Source organism: Anopheles aquasalis, chromosome 2, assembly GCF_943734665.1.
Source record: "Anopheles aquasalis chromosome 2, idAnoAquaMG_Q_19, whole genome shotgun sequence".
In the NCBI taxonomy this organism is placed as follows: Eukaryota; Metazoa; Arthropoda; class Insecta; order Diptera; family Culicidae; genus Anopheles; species Anopheles aquasalis.
The window spans coordinates 64,359,910-64,371,108 of NC_064877.1; positions in this window are offsets into that span (position 1 = coordinate 64,359,910).

Sequence of the window (11,199 nt, forward strand, 5' to 3'; positions counted from 1 at the left end):
ACAAGAACGGCTTAAGCCGCGTTAACCGTACCGGACTGTCGTCAGCGTTGGAGTATTCAGCTGGCCCACCAAGAGCCCGTCCGCTGCTCAAGTGTTCACGGCGGTCTGCGGGCCGACGCCTTTTTTCGTCGTCTTTTGGGTGGCACTTGAACCCAAACTACACTCCGCGATGGTGGTTGTGGCGCTGTCTGCTCGCATTTGTTTCCTCTGTTCGCTTGAGACCAAAACGCTCCGCGACTCAAGTGGATCGCCGGTTTTCCTGTGGCGATGAAATGTGGCAATGTGTTTATTACCAACGACGTGATTGTGGCGCGCTGGTATGCCGGGGGATGCGGGAATTGTCGTTTATGCCGTCGTTTTGCTATGGGAACAAACTCATCGGTAATGATGTGTTAGCAGCGATAACGTTCTGAGGCATGACCTTGTTGCGACCCGTGGAGAGCGGTTGTTTAATCTCGAAGATATTGATCAAGAATGAGCGCCTAATGCTATTGTCCAGATAATATTAACGCCATCGACGGTAGTGTTTCAATTGTTGGTTCAATTATGGAATCATGAGGAAAATGAAAAGATGTGTTAAATTGACAAAATCAAACACAGCTTTTCAGCATAGTGCTGTGGTCTGTTCAATAAGAAACATCTGCAGGATTTACTACTGCCTTTGGTTTCTAATCCTCCACAAGTCGGTACCATATTTAAATGAAAAAAATATTTAATTTAAAGATAGTAGCTAGAAGACAAAGATAGTAGAAGTAGCTTCGGACGAAATACTAAAGAAGAAAATCGTTCAGAAAATGATTCAGCGAGCAAATCTACCATAAAGCAAAACGATCCTGTGTGTTCTATAAGAATAAGAGTTTTACACCAAGCATATTTCTTGAATTCTTCTTCAGAAATATGCTATACTGTTTTCTTCATGATCAATTTTGGTCCAAAGTTACTGAGAGATTATGCTGATATCAGCCAAATTGAAAGGATCAAAGAGGGATCATATTTAAAATGAAAAAAAGATCGATGTAAAGCATTCTACCAGTGATCATACTTAATAATATTGTACCGATAGAAAATGTAAAATGAACTAAAAGTACATTCAATACTATCTCCAACATCATTCCTATCCAGTTGGATCAACATCATTCTTCGTACCGTCTTGTAACCAATGTTCATAAAAAGAAATGCAAAAGAACAACGAAGTTAATTCTTCATCAACTCGAATCAGGAGCTGCGTACATAGTGTTTCCTTGGGCGAGGACCATTTGGAGCTCAACACGGGACCAGCGTCCTTCCCTTCCCTTCGCGAAGAGACCACCCGATGCTGTGCTCACGCTCCTGATGCTGAGGGAACGATCATAAAACGTAATCCCGCTTACCACCCATTCGACACACCTGTGTCATGTTGGCCATGTTGGCTCGGATTGAAAGAGTTCGTTGCTGTTGCCGTTGTCGTCGTCGTCGTCGTCAGCAGAAAAGGCGTTTCTCGTTCATTTACAACATTCACCTCCTCTCCATTCCACTACCGCCTGTCCGACCGACTTATGCGCTTCCTTCTTCCCTTTCCCCCGTGGGTGCGCTGCTGCTGTGCGTCGATAAATATCTCATTTGGCTCCGAGGAGACTTTCTCTACCCGAGGCCCTGAGGATGCGATGGCTTCTTACACCGTTCTCGGTGCGTAGCCTCCGAAAAGCTTCCCAAAAATTGGCAATCTTCGGCCGGGCGAACCGAGCGCAAGAGCCAGAACCGGAGAAGCAGCAGCAGCAGAAGAGTGTCAGCGTAAATGTTTATGATTTACAACCGTTCCGTTCCGACCGGCCCATAACCAGCACTTGTTACGCTTTTCATGCCATGTCGGGACGGGCCGGAATGGTTCGCTGGGACATCGTTTCCAGCACGCCCACCCAACACCCAAGTGGCGATGGAGGTGGGTGTGGATGGATTCGGTGCTTTGTCCGGCCAAAGTCCCGGGACACAATGCAATGCTTTTGGAAGGATTCTCGAGGGTTCCGGCACCCGGGGCCAATACGCGGGGATTGGCAACAGCTTGATTGTCCCTGGTTGTCCCACCAATCCTCGGCCTTTCGTGTGCGCCACTCTAACTTTTATCATCCCTCTTGAGTTCTTTTGTTGGCTCAAGTGGATATTATGATAGATTTAGGATTAGCAGGGCCCTGCAGGTACTTTGGGACGGGGAGGGAGGCTTGAAACAAAGAAAGACAATGCGGTCACCCAGGATTAGAAACATGTGAACGAGTGCGGTGGTAGTTCGGGCGAAGTACTCTGGTACCTGGCGCTGATTGGGTCAACCTGCAATCCTGTCATACGCTTCACGCACCCCTTGCTTCGCAGGGCATTGAGTGTGCATTCTCAAAAAGGACGAACGTGTAAATTGAGGTTAATCGGCAGCTAGAGACGGGTAGTTGAGAAGATCTTGTAAAAAGAGAGTTTTTTTTGTTGTTTTCAAACTGATCTTTTTGGTTATTGGTCTATTTGTCAATTTAGATAAGGCATTACAACTTCAACAATTGTCCCATGGATTGATACAAATCTTTCTTGTTTAGGGATACATTTTGTAACTATTTTCATCTCAATATTAAGCATTAAGTTTGATGCTTGCACAGTCCTCTGTACGATAGCAGGCTGACATCATAACTAAAAGACAGGAAGAGTGATACAATCATTAGACGCAACTGCAGACAACTCCTCCGTTCAACTCCCCAGACACAACACAAACATCAGCACCAACACAGCACCATTGGCAATGCGGGGAAACATGTGTGAATACGCTTTCGTCCCACTCAGCTCGCGACATCTGCAACCCCAAAAACACTTGTGCCGTTTTCGGTGCCGCTTCTAGAGGGGCGAGCTCTAAACACTCGCTACTCTTAACGGGACCGTCCATGGATGTGGGCCTCTGTGGTTGAGATTTCTTGCACTTACTCAGTGCCAGCGGGTTTTGCAGGTCCTATTCCAGCTGTGAACCTGCTTCTGCTTCTGCTGCTGGCTCTAGTCACAAGTGCTCTTATGGGTACCAGATCGGGGGGGGGGGGGGGGGGGGGGGTTTGGTTTCGTTTTGCATTTATTCCGAATGTTAAAGGGCAGATCGGTAAAGCGGGTTGGGCGGGAACGGAAAAAGGGTTTCCTCTCGCGACATTCAATCCACACAGTTCCGTGTCACAGGGATCAAATTATTTTTCGATCGTTTTTTTTTTTGTTTGTTGGTTGCAGCTACTCGAAATGCTGTGTATCGGTCGACAACCTTTTTTTCCGGTTGGCGCACTTGTACTCGCGTCTTTTTCTCTCTCTCGCGCGTTATTCACACTCTCCCCGAAATGCCCTAACACGGCATTCCCCACATACCAGCATCGTTTGATTCACCCTTTTTTTGGCCACGGTTTTTGGTGCTCGATTCGTTGTTGGCCGGAATTGAACAGAACCCTTCACTGTTGGGTTGCCGTTCGTTGGCCGTTTTCATTCATGCTTTCGATTGCCGAAGCACACATGGTTGGTTAGCGAACCAAGCGGCCTAATGAATGATGCCCCTCTCCCACCGAGCTTCGAGTAAAACATATGGAAAAGTGGCTGATGAGAAAGGAATTCGTCTCCATGTGGCTTCATCGTCAAGGCGCACATCCGAACGTGTGAGACAAAACTCTTCCAAAGACCAATATGAAGGTCGCTCGAAATAAGATGACACTAAGCGCGCAGAGAGCTCGATCATATTTTCCTCAGAGCATGAGGATCCCTTCCCCCCCAATAAACCGTATCATCTGCTGCACGAGGGGGAAAAGTGCGCCAAATAAGCTAATAAGGCAGTTCGTACAACGGCCAAACATGCATGTTCCGGCATGGCATCGTACACACATGCACCCATTTGTTGTGACGTTTTTAAGGTCCTGCAGCATGTCCTAGCGCCCCTCCGTGTTTGTTGTCGATTGTCCGTTGTTTTGCACGTCAACATCGTCGTCGACGTTACGCCTTTTCGAGGTGTCGCGATCAGCTAGATCGCCCTCCACTAGACTCGTCATCGCGTTGAATGTTGTTTTTAATGATCGACCAAACGTTGACGAAATGGACGCAACGGGGGAGAGGAGAGCAAAAAAAAAAGGAAAGTCCGGTCGGCGTGGATGGAGATGATACCGGAGCAGCGGCTGTAGCAGCAGGCAGGCAGGCAGGCAGGCAGGCAGGCAGGCAGGAGCTCATAACCGTCGCAGTCGGAACAGGCAGTCAGGTGCGTTGGTGCCCCACAAAACGAAAGTCGGGTTGAGTCAAAATGCGGAACGCGGAACTATCCAAACGGCTGTTTCCTACTTCTTTTTTTTTTCTTTAGGCAAGCAGAAGCAGGATAGCAAGGACGGAGACACACATAGACACAGGGGAAAAAAACAAAGGGACACCGGGTGTTATCCGCGCTCGTTTTTGTGTTTGCATGCCAATGGACAGCGATCGCTCGACGCCGGTCGGTCGGTCGGAGAGTGATCAGTGATCCGGCAAAACGCGATGGGGGATCCGTGGCACCTTGATGCGCATGCGATGCGTGCTCCCGAATTTTGCCACCATTGTGGTGCAGCTGTGTACCGGGCCACAGGTGCCCGGTACCTGGCGCCACCACCGGTCGATCGAGAGAGAGAGAGAACTTTCTTCGAGGGGTCACAACGTGTGCAAACTGTGGCTCTGGGTAGCTCAGGACGGAAGACAACGGTTCGGGGTCGCACTCATCAGGTGCATCAGGATCGCGCTGACGGTGACCCAGAATGATGTCAACGGGATCGATCCAGGCAAAGGGGCTCAGGTGCCACTTCTAGGGCAACAGAAGTAGCAGCTGTAGGAGGTTTCACTCCCCGAAAAGTACCTTCCGATCCGCAAGATGCAGCCGTGACTGTGGCCTGTGTCTATTGACACAGCTGTCCACCGCGCACCAGACCACAACGCTTGTTGCACCTGAAACTGAAAGGTGTAGAGAGGTATCCCGCGGTAACCACGGGTAGTAAACCAGATGCTCGCGTAAATCCTGCGGTATTGTTTCAACAGTTTCCAACTAATCCATTATGTACTTTAGCGCGCGGTCAAAGAGGCGTTGTACCCCCCAGGCACAGGAGTTGATTCAGAAGTTGGTTGGTGGGTTTTTGTCCACTGGAACCCGGGTAGTAAGGCACTCTCTGGTGTGTTCTCTCCCCGTATCGGAACGATTCTTTACTGGTTACAATGTGCAGCGTGATCTAACGATCAACTGCACCACTAAAGGACAGCAGATCGTTAGACCAAGTTTCGGTTCCGTTAGAAGGTCCTAAATGGAGGGCAAGAAACCGAAAGGGCACTCGCAAAGGGGTGCTTATTCCGGGTGAGGGTACCACTTGTCACGTCCAAGGCAAAGTTTTGTGTGTCGGTTTACAACAAGTGTTCCGTTCGATCGCTTTCGCTACGCGCGTATGTGTGTATCCTCGATCCTTTCATGTGTACCGGCGGCGCGAGGATAGTTAAGGGTCATACATAGCGAGCGGATTAGCCTGTTTCGTGTTACAGACCAACAGCGCAACTCAACAGAGGAATTTCCACGAAACGCCTAGTGTGCTCTTGAGAATCCGCACTGGATCTGAACCACTTGTGGCCACGTCCTTGCCATGCCCGCTCCTGATCTGCCGGATATGTCCATCGGCACAGGGCATCGGGGCCTTGCAGCAACGGAGGGCACATTAGAACGCATCATGTCATAATCGGTCCATCGCTTTCGTCGCTGCTTCGGTGCTCCGGTCGGGCACAACAATCTGGCAGAAAGTGGCCATCGTCGCAGTGGCAGGCGTCTGGTGGTGGTGGTGGCTGGCTGGCGCTGGAAATCAGACAATTAGTCACATAAATTATCAAAACCGTGTGTGACGCGTTCCACTCGATTGCGCGCTTAGGCGGGTAAAAAACCGGGAATTGGAGGATGCACTGAAGTGTCACCGGAAGGTCCTGACACCACGCCCTGCCAACCCCCTTTCCTGCTCGTTATCTGGTGCAGCTTGTTCGGGCTTAAATTGAGCAGATCGATATCAGCCAGCGGCTGCTTAGTCGCGCTTCTCCTCTTAGGAACCATCGGGATGTCGAACGGTGCTTGGTGCTGCTGCTGATGATGACTGCGTTGAGCGTTTGTCCGCTCCCGCGAAACATATGCTCGCCTTAAAGAGATGGTGGCAAAAATGGGACAAGAAGGAAGGGGTTTTTTGGACGAGGCGAGGCGTTGTGGTGAACATGGAACAAGAATGTTGTTCCTGTGCGAGAGAGAGAGAGTGAGGTCGTCTCGTGAGGCAACTGCGGCGACTTGCACCACCACCAAAAACCCCTTTTTCGAAGTACGAAAGGCAGATGAACGATGGCTACCGCCCCACCAAACGCCATTTGAGGATGTCGAGGAGTTGGTGCTGCAACACCCAAGAAGACATGGCAGCAGCAGCAGCAGCGGTTCGGTGTTGAAAACATCTGCCTCTGGGGCCTTGCAAACACGATTGTGACCGCCGTATGTGTATGTGTGCGGCACCAGGCATCGGTTTTCTAATGAAACCATTAGCGAAACTAATTTGAAGGAGTCCCGGGACGATGGGCAGGATGCGCGTTGAGCGAACGTACAAACGAACGAACGAGCGACTGCAGCTCGCGATCTTCCTGCGTTTGAGTTTTATGTTTCTCGAGCAGCACCGCACCGGCGGCTGCAAAAATGTTGTTAAATTGTCAAACCACGTTTGATCGATCGTGTTTTTGCGATCGTGCTGGAAACGTCGGAAGCAAAAGGCTTATCGTGGAGTGGATTAAAACAAGAGAAGCTACTCAACAACGCACACTCACAGATCTAACGCCATCCACTCCGCAGCCCTTGATCGCTTATCTAATTTCCAATAAATGATTGATCTATTTCGACAAACATAACCCTTCGTGTAGTGCTCGGGATGGATGGAGTCTGTTCCAAATGATGATGATGATGATGATGATGATGATGTTACCATTGCCTTCACCGTCAACTCCAAATTAATTTGAACATTCAATCATAACTGGATCGATCGATCCACCGATGCTAGCTATCAATCAACACCAAAAAACCGACCGCTTGCGGTGTGTGTCTGTTTGGTTGGGTTGGGTTGGAGTGTTGTATCATAATTACCAATTAGAATAGTAAACATCTCTGCACCGCGCGTAATAATTGTCGATCGTGAGGTATAATCAACGCCCAGCGCTCTCCTGGGAGGATGCTGGGCTGCTAAATGATTTCATTCGATCCCTCTTCGGCGGTTAAGTCCAACTCCATCCAGCCAGCAGCAGCATCTGGCGCAACGGGATCGGCATTCAATTCCGATGCCATTCAGACACATTCCAACCGAGTGGAGGCCTCCAAAATAAGATCGATACCCGCGCAGCACGTCACATCATTCGCCGACAACCGTAATTACCGTACCGGGGGGGCGCGCACGATTCAACCAAGGAACAACGTTCTGCCAAGCGGACCCGGATTGACCGAAGGAACGTGGACGTGTATACACACCCGCGCAGTACCATTAAGCCCTTGTGCCACGCCATGCCACGGCCACAGACACACATCATCTTTAATAACAACCTTTCGGACGTGTGGCCCGGACGGCATTTTTGGGTCTTTTCGGATGGGGGTTGTTTACGCAGCAACGCAGCAGCATCGACACTCGGCGGCATGTGGCATGGGTGTGCGATGTGGTTCTGGATGATCTGGAGGATGACTTGTGCGCGCGCGTCGGTCGAGTCGCTCGGTCTGGCACTGCCTAGTCGGCGTTCCGGGATGGAAATTTCGGTTCCAAGAGTGATTGGTCATTAAACGGCTGATCGATGAAGTTCTGCGGGATGCTGAAGAAGGCAAACGACCGCGACGGCGAAATTCGGACGATAAACGGCATGCAGAACCACCCTCCCCCCGCCCGCGGGAAGCGTATTATCGGATGGTTAAAATGGCAGCTCAGGCATGGCAGCAGAGCGATCGGAACGGTCCGGTTCATTAGGCAAGTCGCCGCGGATTGACGAATGAACATAATCCTCCGACCACTGCGCCGCCGAATGTCGAAACGAACGATCGTTCGGCGCAATCTGGCGCTGTCTGCAAACACTCGCAGCAGCAGCAGCAGCGGCCCCAGGGTCCCGGGTGAAGCGTTAATCGTTCTGTGGACTCCGTTCTTCGATCGGAGAGGGTGTAGGATGATTTAATATGTTTAGATACGGACTGCTCGAGGACTGCTGCTCCGTTCGGATCGTTCACAACATCCTTGGAACGACGGTGGCCTCGTCACGGTGTTTACTCAGCTTGCCCGCCGTCTGGATCTTCTGGAGTCCTTGGATCGATAATACCGCGTGCGCCAGAAAATGAGAATGTCTCAATGTCTCGTCAAATGTGTTTTTTTTTCGCGTCGTCACGTGGCTCCATCTGGAGCAACGTACCTCGCACGTGGAGTCCTGTAAACTGCGGTAAAATGTAAAAACAAATCTTAAATCTCACTAAAGCACACACCCGGAGCACTGCGGGGTTGGAATGTGGAGTGTGATCGCACGGGATGATCGCAACAATAGTGCGCACTAGCAACGCGCGTTTCCATCCAAATGCCTCGCACAGGAACCCTGACTCACCCTCATTGGCATATAAACCGCTTTTTTCCGTCCGGAATCCATCGAATAGTGGACGAAGAATCGACGAGAGAGAGAGAGAAAGGGAAGGGAAGGGAACCGAGGTTAAGTGACGAACAGAATGCTCTTTTCTGTAGCTCCTTCTTGACGCCCTCCTACGGTGATGTCGGCGCCATAAAGTTGGCTTGCTGCAGCCAACGTGTACGGACGGTACGGTTCGCGTAGACAGCCAAGCCATCGTCTGCGTCGTCATGGTCGTCAGCCCCGATCATCAGCCTCGAGCACGGTGCGCTCGAGGCGGCCCAACCGATGGTCGATAAATGGTAACTTCTTCAGCTTCTTACATCTACCCCGGGAACTCTGGATACCCCCATTTTGAGCACTTCACACTTTGCCTCAACACCTGCACACGGATTGTGCGTGGTTGGCTGAAGATGCTGAACACAGAGTCGGCCACAAACCATGGGGCGTTGGTTGGAAGGCGGAGAGACAATAGAGTTCGGAAATGTTTTGCAAAGTTAGAAAAAGAAATCGCTTTTTTCTCTCTCTTCTGGTTACAAATCCTGAGGAATGGTTTGAACGAACGAAGAAAAAAAAAAGTTCAAAAATCATCTGGACAGCTAGCGAGTACGGATGTCTCGTGACATCTAAGGTGCCGGTCCCGGACAGGCCCTTTCGGCTGTCGCATAGGAGGAGTTTGCGTCGGCACAACACCTGCAACACCATCCCCTGGCCATGGCTGTCAGGTGTGAGCGAGGAGATGTGTCGTCATCGGCGACGGGCAGGATGTGCGTAGATCAGGGTTAAAAATAATGGCCTGACCGACAAGGGGACCCCAGTGGCGTCTAACGCGTGCTTCGATCGATCTTATGGCGATCGTATGGTTAGTGACGTATTGCTTTGGAGAAAAGGCGGACATACTTCCTAACATTAGTCAAGGCGGTTGGTAGCGTTTGGTAACGTCCGGTTGGTAGTTTATGGCCAAGAACTGTGATGGAACTTGGAAATCTGTTGCACCACTTTTCTAGTTTCTATTTTGTTGAATCAATTATTTGATTGTTTCATAACTTGTTTAACTATACGGAATATAATACAGATATTTGTACGATGAACATACAGGTATTTAATTTGCTTTTATGATGTTTATATATGGACCGTCCTTTAATTTTTGGTAGAATATCAACCATTGACTGTTCTTGTAGGACATGTAGATAATCATAATTGACTAGTCTTTCCCAGCACATTAACTTGAAATGAATTAAAAATAAAGAGCAAAATATAAAGAAAATTAAAAAGGATTACTACGCTGCTCTCTCTAATCGGACCATTTAACTATATCGCTAAGAAATAGTATCCTGTATTTGAATAACTAAACATAATGAAATCAGAATCTTCACTCGCCCAAAAAACAGAGAGCTACTTCCCTCGAATACACTGGCTGCTGTTCATCGTGGCAACAGCTCGCGCTTAATGCATGCGATGCCTTCCCCCCGGTTTCGATTTGGTGACCAGTTCCAAGTGACAAAATCGACACGTTCTTCTTCGGCCGCCGCCACTTCTTGTTCCAGTTCCAGTTCGCATCCTTGCGGTAGAACAAAAAGTGGACGCATTTTTGGCTCTTCCAGACTCCGGCGAGACGATCAAACGCACGAAACTCAACCGCAGAGTACACGCTGGCGCGTGAATCAAAGATATTTCATACCAATTATCTCCGGCAACCGATCGAATTTGGGGAATCGCCTGGCTGGTTGGCTGGAATTATGCACCCTCTGACGTGTGGCCAGACCATGCTCCGTTCCCCTGTCCGAGCCCTCTTTGGCTTTGGCAGCGAGCGGCGGTATCGGCACATGTCGATCGCACGTCAACCCCATCCCCACCGGGGCACTCACTCCGCCCAACGTTGACGGGATCGGATGGAGCCCGAATCTGGAGTGGTTTTGATTTGATGTCCTCCCGCTCCTGCCCCCCCTCCTGCCCTCTCTCCGCAGGAATGCAGCTGCATCACACCTTTTTCACCAGTTGCACACGCGAGATTCCTGCATCACACCATTTCTCGTGCCAACCCCGGTTTTGGTCGCGAAATCGCATTCCGGAACGTATTTGAACGGTGTTAAAATTCGACCGGAACGTGCGAACTATAAACGCCAACCGAATTCGGTCGAAGCTGTGACCGGACGGTCGGTCCGTCGGTTGGTCGGTCAGTGTGGGCCAGCCGGCCACCAGCCAGCAGCATATCACGGTGCTGCGATCGCGGCACCGTTGCCGCGATCGCCAAAACGCACTTCACCGACCAGACGGACAAAAAAGGGCCTTTCGGGACCGTTGGTTCGGGTTCGGGTTTTGAGATGATAAACAGCAAACTGTGTGGTTTTGCGATGCACACTGGTTGATTGTGGCTGGCGGTTACAGCAAAATGTTTGGCATTGCCAGCCCTGCCCGCCACTGTTTTGCTCCCCAAAAATGTGTCAGCATAACGCGTCCGGTGCAGGGGGGGGGGGGGGCAAAGGAAAACCGCGTGATCGCTTATCGGCACTGCCATTTGATGGACCCTGTTCCTGTGAGTGCGTGCGAGTGTGTGCAATGCTTTGAAGG